This window comes from Pelophylax lessonae (assembly GCF_965119305.1).
Source record: "Pelophylax lessonae genome assembly, chromosome: 3".
In the NCBI taxonomy this organism is placed as follows: Eukaryota; Metazoa; Chordata; class Amphibia; order Anura; family Ranidae; genus Pelophylax; species Pelophylax lessonae.
In genome coordinates this window covers 108,577,884-108,592,458 of record NC_138770.1, presented here as the reverse complement: position 1 = coordinate 108,592,458, position 14,575 = coordinate 108,577,884, and positions in this window count along the sequence as shown.

Here is a 14,575-nt window from a genome sequence, read left to right as displayed (position 1 = left end):
CTAAAAGTAGGTTCCTAAGTTAAGAAAGAAAAAAGTTAGATTTTTATTTATTCTACCCCATCTTCCACCTGAGGCATGTAGGCATCTTCCAGGCGTGACACCAATGAGTCAAAGTGAGGCAAGAGCCTTGAGTATGACCAAGGTCAGAGCATCCATAATTCTTTTTCCTCACTGCAGCTCAATAACATTACCCTGTATAAACAGGGAAGCATTAATAAACTGGTTTCTAGGGTGCTGACAGCTGGGTAATACAGCCGTTATTAGTTGTTATGGCACAGACCACCGCCTTCTCCATAACAACCAATGATGCTTTGCAGTTCAGTCATCTTAGTTCTAACAACCAATGACCTTGTGCAGCCCAGCCGCCAGAGTCCTGCAAACCAATGATGCACAGAGCCATTGGTTGGTAGGATGCTGAAAGTTGGGCCACAGCATCATTAGTTGCTGTGCCAGCATTCTAGCAACCTAAGGAGGGGTTGAGAAAAATGAGGCGGTATCCAATGTGCCCATGGGACACAGTATAGCAGGATCCCCAGAAACATATAAAAGTCAGTACAATCTCCAGCCATTGTTTCCGTTATCATGGAAACCCACCCACGGTTCACCAGAGATCCAACCAGCTTTAGAGGGGGGGGGGGGCAGGAAGGGGGGGGGGCATTGCAAGTTGCAACTACCCTAGGTAAACTACTGTTTTCTAGCAATGTGTTCCTAGGGAATACATAGTAGGCCAAATCTTGCTCTATTGCAAGGGACTGGAATTTCTTCTCTTTTAGTATAAAATCTAACTTTTTTTCTTTACTGGTAACTTTTGGACATACTATTAGCAGGCAATTTATAGAGGAAGAAAAGTGACCTAGACAGTGTATGTAGACCCCTTGCCACAAATACTTACATTCTGTTCATTTTGCACTCTTGTCAGATTGCATTGACATGCCCCATTCTTCCAGGAGTAGGGTAATATATCACTTTCTCTGTTTCCACCCACAGCACAGTGTTGGATGTCTAAAGGCCAAATGCATAGTTGCCAACAGTCATGGATTTACGGAGGCAATTCCGAAAATCCAACTAATGTCCTGGGCAGAATCTTGAAAATTTCAGTCTGTCACGAACAGTCAGTCAGGGAGATCCCTCCCCCTACCTCCTCCACATCCAGGAAGTCAGGTGCTGCCTGCCTAAAGATTAGTTAGACCAGAGTGAGCAGGCCTGGTCACCAGAGGGTGATCACTGTTAGTTTGGAGTCCGGCTGTGTGCTGAGGTAAGGGGTGGAACCCCCCCCCCTGCTGTCACTGTTCATGTCTGGAGCTGAATCAGTGCTGCTCTCAACAGAAGAAGCAGAGCCTGAAGCCAGGAATTTCAGAGTCCTAGAAGAGGAGAGCGGCCAGCATGGTGAGTACACTGATCTATCACCTGTCTACCAACCCCCACTCCCCTCTTCTCCACTCAGTGTCCCCAGCCCACTCACCTTTACAGGTCTGGTGCCAGCAGAGGGAGGGGGGTCAGAGAGAGAGAGCCAGGAGGGAGAGGAGGAGAAACATCTATCCCCTGGAGCTGCGCAACAAGAGGGCACTAGGGATGGGTAGACCCCCTGTTCAGTTCGCACCAGTACATTCGAACATCGCAAAATTTCGAAACTGAATAACAAACCCCATTAAAGTCTATGGAACTCGAACTGGAAAAATCAAAAGTGCCCATTTTGAAGGCTTATATGCAAATAATTGAACATACAATAGTTATGGGGGTCTGGGTACTGCCTTTGGGGACATATATCAATGAAAAAAAAGTTTGTAAACATTTTAATTTTTGAATGAGCAGCGATTTACTGATGCTTAAAGTGAAAGGATAAAAACGAGAAATAACAATAAAAATGAAAAATTCCTTTCAATATAGTGCCTGGGGTGTTCCTTTAGTCTGTGTGTAAAGTGGCACACCTTTACTGAGTATAGAAGCTGCTGCAGCAATAATTGCATTTATAAAGCCAAAGAAAATTACATTTTCCCTGCAAGCTTTATTTATTTTGTAAACAATGGCTTGGGGAGCCAGTCTGTGTTATGAGGCCACAAATAGAGGTATCAGGTGCAGAAAAATTGGTCTTTGGATGTCAGAGGTGCCTTCACACTGTAACCCTATTAAGATATTCTTGATAAAAACAAGAATTGCTTTGCTGTCAAAAATTTAAACGATATGCACCTGTCAAACAGGTGCAGAAAAATTGGTATTTGGGTGTCGGAGGTGCCTTCACGCCATAACCCTATAGAAGTACTCTTGATGAAAAGAAGAATTGCCTTGCTGTCAAAAATCCAGTTTTCTCTATCGTTCATTGATGGAAGCAATTCACTCTGATTCATATCAGGAGGGGGAAGAACCTCTTGGAACTTCAGACTGCGTTTCGGCTGATGCTGTCCTGCATCTGGTCATCCCTTCGGGCCTTCATATGAGTTCTGGGACTGCTGGTGTCGTCTTTCAAGACGGTCCCTTTCGCTCAAACCCTCTCTGGGGTTTCCCCAGACGGCAATCCTTCTAGAATGGGACCTGTCAAACAGGTGCGGAAAAATGTTTTTTGGGTGTTAGAGGTGCCTTCACACCGTAACCCTATAGAGGTACTCTTGATGAAAGGAAGAATTTCCTTGCTGTCAACAATTAAAATGATATGCACCTGTCAAACAGGTGCAGAAAAATTGGTTTATGGGTGTTAATTGTGCCCATGAAACCTACACCAAAAAATGTATTTCAGATGAAATCAACATCCACAATGCTAGGCAGCCTAGAAGTCGTGCAGAGATTCCACATCCCAAAAACGCTTAATCAGCGATATCGGCATCAGGGGCTTCATAGCTAATTAATTTTGATAAATGTCAGCCGGTCCGCGGAGTCTGTGGACAGACACGCTCTATTATCAGTAACAAACCCTCTGACAGCACTGAATGCCCATTTAGAAAGCACGCTGGATGCAGGACAGCCCAGCAGCTCAATCGCATACTGGGCAAGTTCTGGCCAGTGGTCTATTCTCAAGACCCAGTAACTCAGTGGATCATCAACTGGTAAGCTCTCCAGCTCTGTTTTCGCCCCTAGATAATTGTCCACCATATGATGCAGACGCTACCAATGGGATGTTGAAGCTGACACCCCTGGGCACAGAGGACTAAAAAAATTGTGAAATGCATCACTTAGGCGGCCCCCTTCTCCACCACTTCTCTCTTTACTAACAGAAGCCTCAAAACTTCATTTTCCACAACACTGTAACCTACCAGAGTCTTAAAAAGAGTTTGATAAACTCCACTAAGGTGTCTTCAAAGAGATTTCATATTTCTTCTCTCTCTGTGGGGACAGGATGAGTTCTGAGAGTTTCCCCTTTTAACGGTAGTCAAGAAGGGTTGCCAACCAATAGTGATCCTTCTCTTTGATGCCATGTATTCTCGGGTCCTTTCACAGGCTCTGAATCATGAGAGAGTCTATGCACCGCAAGTTTACAGAGGAATGAGAAGCAGACTTCTCAGAGTCACTGAGGATTACAGTATCTTGAACTGCCTCCTCCCAGCCACGTACTACTCCCAAGGGTTCTAGGGATGGAAACCCATCTCTGAAGGTTTGATGTATATCTTCCTCTGCTTCAATGCCTCCAAAAGTACCAGAATCCTCCTCCTATCTCTCCTCTTGAGTGTTCTGTGGCATAGATGGAAAAAATGGTGTATGTACAAAGCGGGCCTAGAGAGGAAAGGAAGTCCTTTTCTTCCTCCTGCTGCTCTGCCTCAAGTGCTCTGTCCATAATGCCATGCAGAGTCTTCTCCAGCTGGAACACAACAAGGGATTGTGTCACTGATGCATGCATTGTCTTGGTTCACCACCCTTGTCGCCTCCTCAAATGGTGACAGTTCAGTGCATGCATCCTTTATCAGCAGCCATTGGCGTGGGGAAAAAGCAGAGCCGGCCTGAGTGTGTCGTTGCGCCATACTCACTCATTGATGGCCCTCTGCTGCATGTGCAGCCGCTGCATCATTTACAAAGTCGAATTCCACCTTATGGATATGTAACAAATCAGGCGGTTTATGGGCAGGTGAAATTCCCATTGAATTTCAGCCAACCAAGCACTGGCTGTATATGACCACCCAAAATGGCTCCAGACTCTTTTGGCCTGCTTTAGAAGATTTTCCAACCCTGAGTACCTATTTAAGAACCAACAAAAAATAGGATAGAAGAAGATGGGGCTTTACAGGCCAGTGGGAGTAGAAGGATCAGACACAAAACCAATTTATATAAAACCAAAATACATTTTATTGATGGTTGCAGGATAAAACTACACATGGACAACCATGTATACTCAAAAACAACAGACTGACATACAATACTAAAATCAAACATTGAGAGTCACTAGCAATATAGAAACAAATCCCTTAGGGGGATATGACCAGAAAAAAAGCCTGTGTAGGGTGGAAAGTGGGTCTCAAGCTGGATTCGGTCAAAGTAGGTCCCCAGCAAGCCGACGCGTTTCGCTCAAGGCTTCCTCAGGGCCTGAGAGACCATAACAGACCGGTATTTCTATAATAATATAAAGACATAGCCAAATGAGTATTAATCAGTCATACATTAAATTATTACATTTAATGTATGACTGATTAATACTCATTTGGCTATGTCTTTATATTATTATAGAAATACCGGTCTGTTATGGTCTCTCAGGCCCTGAGGAAGCCTTGAGCGAAACGCGTCGGCTTGCTGGGGACCTACTTTGACCGAATCCAGCTTGAGACCCACTTTCCACCCTACACAGGCTTTTTTTCTGGTCATATCCCCCTAAGGGATTTGTTTCTATATTGCTAGTGACTCTCAATGTTTGATTTTAGTATTGTATGTCAGTCTGTTGTTTTTGAGTATACATGGTTGTCCATGTGTAGTTTTATCCTGCAACCATCAATAAAATGTATTTTGGTTTTATATAAATTGGTTTTGTGTCTGATCCTTCTACTCCCACTGGCCTGTAAAGCCCCATCTTCTTCTATCCTATTTTTTGTTGGTCTCTCATAGGGGTAAGGGCCTCAATTACACGGAAAAAATTTGTATAGACTACCTATTTAAGAAATGCTGCACCACCAAATTGAGGACATGTGCTAGGCATGGCTTATGTTTCCCTGTCTAGGGGCAGAAAGGAGGTTTGTGCCATTTTCACACACCATTCTTGGCTCCAGATGGCGTGGCATGAACCACCTCTGGGCCTGCCCCTGCAGAGCTTCAATAATATCTGCTCTGATGTGATTCCTGTCCCCTAGGCACACCAGCTGAAACATTGCATGGCACCTTTTAGCCTGACTCATTGAATAGCCCCTTGAATGCTTAGGGGGTACATGTGGTTCATAGGACAATTCAACAGAGGAGGCCATTGAGGAGGAGTGGGTGGAGTTGACAAATCTCGCATCATCACCACTAGCTGTATAGAGACGTGGCGACACAACAAGTTGCAGCACTGAGCCCTGTCCTGCATCCTCCCGAGTTGCAAGCAGAGTTACCCAGTGTGCTGTGATTGAAATATATTGTTCTTGACTATGCTTGCTGGACCGACTGTCAGCAGTAACCTGGACTTTGCGACTGACTGCCTTGCCCAAAAATACCACAACATTGCCTTTCTTGTGATGGTACAGAGCTGGAATGGCCTTACGTGAAAAGAAATAACGACTGGAAACCTGCCATTGTGGTAAAGCACATTCTGCAAATTCACAGAAGGGAAAGGCAGGAGTTGTAAAGCCAGTAGTTTTGAAAAGCTTGCAATCAGACTCTGGGAATGGGGGTGGGGTGGCAGTGACTGTATTTTTTTTTGCTGCAGCAGATGGGCCAGATACATTTTCCGCCTATAGTCTACAGCTGGTGGTGTGCTACTGGCAGATGTGCTGAAAGGACCTAGGACACCCTGCGCTATACCATCATCCCAATCAGTGGAGGCTGCTGGGTTGAATAAGTCCCTTTTGTGTGGCTTTCAGGTGCTCTTGCTAATGGGCTGAGCGGTGAGAGGTTAAATGCCTTGTCAAGCATGTGGTACCCAAATGTCTGATGTTTTTGCCACGCTTGATGTGCTTGAGACAAAGTTTGTAAATTGCAACACTGCGATCGGCTGCACATGTGCTTAAAAAGGCCCAGACAGCTGAGCTGTGGGAAGGGTGCTGGGAGATACCAGCTCCACAATGTGATGGAAAATGGTGGCTGCTCTCTACTCTTCCATGATAGCTGTCTCATTGGGGTTGTGTCTCACCCTCACTTTCCTCCTCTGCTCTATCCGGCACCCAAGTCGTGTCAGTGACCTCATCATCATCATCTCTTCCATTCTCATTATCACTGGAGACAACTTAGCAATACTCTGTGGCTGGGGGAACATGACTGCCAATTTGTGTACTAGTGTTCTCCCCTATCTGTAGGCTCATGTTCCGACCATCCTCAACCTCAGAACCAACATCTGAGTCAAGTAATGGTTGTGCATCTTAAGGAGAAAGTGACTGACGCTGTGTTCAAATACTTAGCTGACTCCTCCATGCCTGATGCTGGAGCTATGGCAGGAATAGCTGTGGGCAAGGAGGCATAAAAAGCCACTCTGGCAGCTGCAATGGACTGCGCACTGGTCTCTGCTTGGGTGACAGAGGATGAGGAGGATGAGGATGGCTTAGCAAGCCAGTCTACCACCTCCTCTGCAGGCTATGGCAGGATGGCAAACAGAGGAAATGATGCCCTGCCTGAAGACTGACCAGTTCTATCTTTGTCTGTGGACACATACGCTGCTGGCCCCCTCACAGTGCTATGGGAATGTCTGCCTCTCCTTGTTGTCCTCCCAGACATGATGGGGGGGGGGGGGGGCTGCTTGTTAACAAAATGTAACAAAGATGTGGAAATGTGTACGTGGATGTAATTTAATCAATGGAAAGTGGTGTTTAATGCACTTTAACTCACTACACAGACACACTCCACTGACACACTGAGATATACTGCAGTAAAACTGCACTGACACACTGCAATTTACTGCATTAAATGTGCAGTAATGCACTGAAATATACTGCTTTAAACGTGCACTAATGCACAGAATTATACTGCAGTAAATGTGCACTAACACACTGAAACATATTGTGTTAAACGTGAATGAAAGCAGAGAAAAATACTGCGTTAAATGGCACGTAACCCACATAAAATATACTGTGTTAAACGTACACGAACGCACAGAAATATACTGTGTTAAACGCACATGAACGCACAGAAATATACTGCGTTAAATGGCTGGTAACCCACATAAAATATACTGCGTTAAATATGTAGTAACGCACTGAAATATACTGCATTAAACGTGCAGTAACATGATAAAAATATACTGCGTTAAACATGTAGTAACGCACAGAAATATACTGCGTTAAACGCGCAATAACACACTGAAATGTACTGCGTTAAATTATATCTAAGGCAGATAAATATACTGCATAAAACATGCTGTAACACACTAAAAATATACTGCGTTAAATGTGCACCAACACACTAAAATATACTGTGTTAAACATGCACTAATGCACTAAAATATACTGCGTTAAGTGTGCAATAACACACAGAAATATAATGCGTTAAACATGCAGTAATGCACAAAAATATACGGCATTAAATGTGCATTAATGCACTAATGTATAACTCACTACACAGACACACTCTACTGACACACTGCAATATACTGCAGTAAAACTGCACTGACGCACTGCAATATACTGCATTAAATGTGCAGTAATGCACTGAAATATACTGCTTTAAATGTGCACTAACGCACAGAAATATACTGCGTTAAATGTACACCTACGCACTGAAATATACTGCTTTAGACATGCAGGAATGCACTGAAATATACTGCGTTAAACGTGTATGAATGCACAGAAATATACTGCGTTAAATGGCACGTAACCTACATAAAATTTACTGCGCTAAATATGTAGTAACGCACTGAAATATACTGCGTTAAATGTGCAGTAACATGATAAAAATATACTGGGTTAAACATGTACTAACGCACAGAAATATACTGTGTTAAACTGCAGTTATCCACTGAAATGTACTGCGTTAAACAATACCTAAGGCACAGAAATATACTGCATAAAACGTGCAGTAACACACTAAAAATATAATGCGTTAAAAGTGCACTAACACACTGAAATATACTGTGTTAAACGTGCACGAATGCACAGAAATATACTGTGTTAAATGGCGCGTAACCCACATAAAATATACTGCGTTAAACATGTAGTAACACTGAAATATACTGCATTAAACGTGCACTAACGCACTGAAAAATTCTGCATTAAATGGCAGGCAACGCACAGAAATATACTGCGTTAACCGTGCAGTAATGCACTGAAATATACTGCGTTAAACATACAGTAAGGCTCTGGATTATACTGCATTACACGTGCAGCAACACACTGGATTTTACTCCTTTAAGCGTGAAATAACGCACTGAATTATGAATTATTAACTGCATTAAGCATGCAGTAATGCACAGAAATAGACTGCATTAAATGCGCAGTAACACACTGAAATATGCTGCATTAAACGGTACCTAAGACACAGAAATATACTGCATGAAACATGCAGTAACACACTAAAAATATACTGCATTAAATGTGCACTAATGCACTGAAATATACTGTGTTAAACGTGCACTAATGCACTGAAGTAGACTACGTTAAATGTGCAGTAACGCACAGAAATATACTGTGTTAAACGTGCAGTAACGCACTGAAACATACTGTGGTAAATGGCACATCACGTACTGAAATATACTGGATTAAACGTGCACTAATGCACTGAAATATACTGCGTTAAATTTGCAGTAATACACAGAAATATACTGCATTAAACATGCAGTAACGCACAGAAATATACTGTGTTAAACGTGCAGTAACGCAACAGAATTATACTGTGTTAAACGTGCAGTAACGCACAGAAATATACTGTGTTAAACTGCAGTTATGCACTAAAATATACTGCGGTAAACGTGAACTAACACAATGAAATATACTGTGTTAAATGGCAGGCAACGCACAGAAATATACTGCGTTAACCGTGCAGTACGCACTGAAATATACTGCATTAAATGTGCAGTAATGGATTGGATTATACTGCATTAAAGGCGCAGTAATTCACTGGATTATACTGCGTTAAACGTGCACTAACACATTGAAATATACTGCATTAAATGTGCAATAATGCACAGAAATATACTGCGTTAAACGTACAGTAACGCAAAGAAAAATACTGCGTTAAACTTGCAGTAACGCACTGAAACATACTACGTTAAATGTATAAAAATGCACTGAAATATACTGCATTAAACATGCAGTAATGCACAGAAATATACTGCGTTAAACGTGCAGTAGCACACTAAAATATATTGCATTAAACTATACCTAAGGCAGAGAAATATACTGCATGAAACATGCAGTAACATACTAAAAATATACTGCATTAACTTCCCTAGCGGTATTCCCATGTGTGGCTCAGGGTTAATTTTCAGTACCAAAAGCGGTAACACCGTGCCACATTCGGGATTACCCCGCAATGTTACTCCCCTTCCCTGCGATCCCCCGCCGTCCTCCCCGGCATCCTCACTGTCTCTCCCTGCTCTGTGCGTGGCCGATTGCTGGCACTTGCCTTCCGGTTCCCCCCCCGCAAGCGTTGCAATGCAGGGGGGTGGAACCGGCGGCAAATTCAAAAGTGTAAATACACAAATGACATGATACAAAGCTGTGATCCTAACGGATTACACTGTTTAATGCCATTTCAGCACAGGATTGCACCTGGATGCTTTTCCAGTGCCCTGCCTGTGCTTTTCCAGTGCTTTGTGCCTGGAAAATTTTGAACAACCATGGCGTCCAAAAAGCGTTTTTTTTGCGCAAAAACACTTTTAGACGAACTGGAAAACAGCGACAGCGAAACAGAGTTACTTGAAGAACTGAGCGATAGCGATTTGTGGGAAAATTTGTCATCAGGTTCGGAAAGTGACGACAGCGACGATTCTGATGTCTCTTTCTGGCACATAGCTTGTGGGATTTGGGAAGTATATCAAATGATTCTTCAGAATTTCCAACGGAGCTATGTGTCAGAAAAAGACATCAGAATTGTCGCTGTCGTCACTTTCCGCACCTGATGACAAATTTTCCCACGAATCGCTATCGCTCAGTTCTTCAAGTAACTCGGTTTCGCTATCGCTGTTTTCCAGTTTGTCTAAAAGCGCTTTTGTGCAAAAAGAATGCTTTTTGGATGCCATGGTCGTTCTCAATTTTCCAGGCATAAAGAACTGGAAAAGCACAGGCAGGGCACTGGAAAAGTCACCAGGTGCAATCCTGTGGTGAAATGGCATGATACAGTGTAATCCGTTAGGATCACAACTTTGTATCATGTCATTTAGTGTATTTACATTTTTGAAATTGCTGCCGGTTCCACCCCCTGTGTCGCAACGCTTGCCTGGAAGGGAACCGGAAGACAGGTGCCGACATCGGCCGAGCACACAGCAGGAGGACAGCGGGGGAGGACAGTGGGGGGAGGACGGCAGGGCATTGCAGGGGAAGGTGAGTTTTAAAATGTAAAACAGATTTCCATGCAAATCAATGTACCGCTTTTAGCACAGAAATCTGGACATAATCAGACCGCCAGGGAGGTTAAATGTGCACTAACACACTGAAATATACTGCGTTAAACGTGCCATAAAGCAGTGAATTATATGGCATTACGTGTGCAGTAATGCACTAAAGTATACTGCGTTAAATGGCACCAAACGCACTGAAATATACTGCGTTAAACGTGCAGTAAGCACAAAAATATACTGCGTTAAACGTGCAGTAACACATTGAACTTTACTGCAGTAAACCTGCCCTGAAAAAATAAACTGACATGTATGTAAAAAGAAATGGTCACTACACTCACACTGAATGAACTATCATTAGATTCACAGTAAAGTAAAAATTAATGGTCGCTTACACTGATCTATCACTAGATTCACACTAAACTGATACTCTACACTAGCAAAAGAATCACAATAGTACACTATAGCACACTAACTCTAGTAGCACTGAACAGAGCCCTGTTCTATTTCTCTCCACGCCAATATCACACTGCCGCTATTGAAAGAATACTTTTATAGTGTGGGGTGAAACTAAGGGCAATGAGCCATGATTGGATAGAGTCATCATGACACTGTCCAATCATGGCTCTGACAGTGCTATGTGCCCTGATTGGGAAACGCTTTCATTGCTTCAGCCAATCAGGAATTCCCAAGCTCATTCTCAGGCCAATCCATTCACCCATCCCTGGAGGGCACCATCTGATGAAAGACTTGCGAGGATGAAAGCAGTAGAAGCTGCAGGGTCCTCACATTCTCATCACCACCATCCTGCACACACATAGACCACTTGTGTTTTTATATTTGGCCAGGCACTGTGACCGTATGGGATTGTCATTTATTTATTTAGCCTTTGCTGATTGCTGCCGTGCCCTTCCTCCCCTGACCTCAGGTCTGCCTTCCATCATGCTGATTTATTGGGGAGGGAGGATAGATAGCAGGCACTCATCTCCACCTTCGGAGCCTTTTTTCTCTTAGTGCAATGTCAGCCCTCCCATGGTTGGAAGGATTGCCAGAGGCTATATGGGGTAGTAATAATAATTTAGGATTGTGTGATGGGAAAATGTGTGTGATGGGGATGCTGGCACAGGCTGAAGTGTGCGGGGAAGTTTAGAAGACTCTAAAGTGTTTAGGAGTGTCCAGGCCTCCAGTGTTGTGGTATGGAGTTGCTCTGCAAGCTGCATGAGGTGAGGAAGAAGAAACTATCTTGTGCCTGAACAGGAATTTTAAAGTGTCTCTCTCTCTCTCTCTCTCCCTCTCCCTCTCTCCCCCTATATTTTACCAGATTTCCCACTATGTAAGGCACCTCAGACTCTATTTAAACACACCATTTAAGCCATGCCCAGTATTTACCATATTTGAAACCACTCCCATCTTTGCTTCTTGCGCCACAATTTTCCTCTCCAGCTAGGCCGGGCCAGCAAACGAATGCCCCAAACCTAATTAAAAAAATACTCCACCTACATCAAAAAAAGTGTCCCTAAAATGTTTTTGCCAACTATACAAATGGAAATTAAATATGATTAAGATGAATTACATCTGAAACCCCTTTTATTTTCAGCCTTGAAGCTGACTTACTACAGGGGAATATTGTTAGACTTTGGCACCCATTATACATGTCTCAGGTCTTTTCCTGAGTGCCTTGAGTTTCCTTTGCTTATTGTTTCTTTACAGACTTGTACTCATGGGCTTTAGGTTGTACAAGAGCAGTGTGTAAAGCAAGATTATACTAAGAATTTGCAGTTGTAGCTTTCTCTAGTGTGTCCTACTAGTAGTGAGAGTAGGAAAAACATAGCTGGCTCTGGGTTAGATTTGAGTCATTAAATCTGGGTCAGGGTTACTAGAGTCCAGGGCTGTATGACTCATCCTGGCAGCTCTCTGGTGCCTCCCCCTGTTTCTATAATATTGGAAAATGTTCTGGAACTAGTGGGTGGAAACTATGAGGGGGTGTCATAGATATTAATGGGTCCTCAGCCAATCCCCATGAATGGGCCTGGTAAGGGACTAAGAAACCCATAAATAGACATGGGCAATACCAGTAGGGGGAGTCAGGTGGAAGATGGAGATGCAGTGCTTAGGGGGGCTGTTAGTGTTCCTTGAGTAACCCCTAACGGGGGGGGGTTTACCTCTGGCTTGAGCTCGGGAAACTGGCCTGGAAGGATCCCACCACAGGAGGTAGTTGGAGGGATTCAAGCCAGAGAGACAGCAGAGAGAGCAAGGAGAGACAGTGAGTAGATCAGCATGGTGCAGGGATAGACAAGGGGAGAGACTGCCGTCTGTATCAGGTCTCTCCCCTTGTGAAGACAGCGGTGTGCCAAGTCTTCATCCAACCGTACCCTGAGGAATCTCCATGTGTATGCATCATACAGGCAAGACTGGGGCAGACAGCCAGTCAGGAGAACTAGGAAGGAAAGCAGCCAGGTACAGCTGGTGGCAGCCAGGTGGGCTAGCACTCTGCAAGCAAGTGGAGATGGAAGGAAGAAGAGAATCTTTGTAGATAGGGAGGAAGTTGTCCCTTGTTCTGAGTTGTGAACATTGTCAAGTTGAGCATTCCATAATTCCCTACCACATCCCCTAATAAAACAACAACAAAAAAAATGGACTGTTTTTTTGAGTGAATGAAGGTAATGCTATGTGACTGACTGTGCAGCAGTGGGGAACCCTAACTTCAGCAACTCCTGTGGGGGTAGTGCTACACAGTTGAGCAGGCTGATGGAGTTCTCAGGGTAGGGTATATGAAATGGCATATTTCTATATACAGTATGTAATAACCTAAAAAGACTGTTCTTACAGGGTAAACTTGTGAAGAAACCACATTTATTTGTCTGAGTCTATCTATCCTCTGACTTTGTCCATGAATTTGAGAATAAATGTATGTTCTCTATCCAGCGATCACATTTCCTCCTCATTATACTGGACAGTAATCTGAGTACAGAGTACACGACGTCAGGCAGAAAATAAGTTCTGAAGATGAATAGGCTATTAATTGCTTTTTCTCATGCCAATATTTTTCCTGGACTCATTCATCGTATTCTCCTACAGTACAGATAGGTCTCTGACATACAACCATCAGACAGTAATTTAAGAAAAGGCCAGATTGCTAAAGTGGACACTTCCGTCCACAATTGTCCCTCTTTTAAATATGAACTCCAGGCATTTCACCAAATACACTGGTAAAACAAATGGTCTGACTTTGGCTAATTATAAAACTTTTGGTGAAATTCTGGTTCCCCATTTTGGTTCCTATGTTAACACTTTTACTTCAGGCCAGAGATCCTACAAGCTCATATTACTGTGCCCCCTAAACTGGGAAAGTATCTGACAGTATGTACAAGTTACTGCTCAATATCCTTGCTGAATATTGATATTATACTTCATGCCAAAGGTATGCATACCAGCAGGCCCGGACTGGGACAAAAAATAGGCCCGGGCATTTTGGACTGAGCAGCCCAGGAGGGGGGGGGCGTGACAGGGGCATGACTGGGGCGTGGCGTTCGTCGGGATGGTTGATGACAGAATTTAATGTTCAAGGATGTGTGGATTCGATTACAGTACCTTTTTTAGATTAATCTGATAGATTGGGTCCAATTTAGATCAGAGCTCCCATATGATGCTGTTTTTTTTTTTTTTTTGTCTTACTTTAAATCCTGTTTTGATGGGTGAGTCCTAAAAATAGTATGAAGCAGCACAAGATGACGGTTACTCAAATCAAGGGGTAGACCACCTTTTTGGGCACAATGTGCCGAAAAATGTCTTCAAAGAAATTGGGAGTGCCAGATACATAAAAAACAACTGTCAGCTTCATATAAAGTAACTGCTGTAAACCGCTTGAATAATAGTAAGAAATCAAGTGAGCTTTGCACCTTCACACCTCAGATCACCCCGATTCCTGCAGCTTCACACCTCAGATCAGTCCCAATTCCTGCACCTTAACACCTCAGATCACCCCAATTC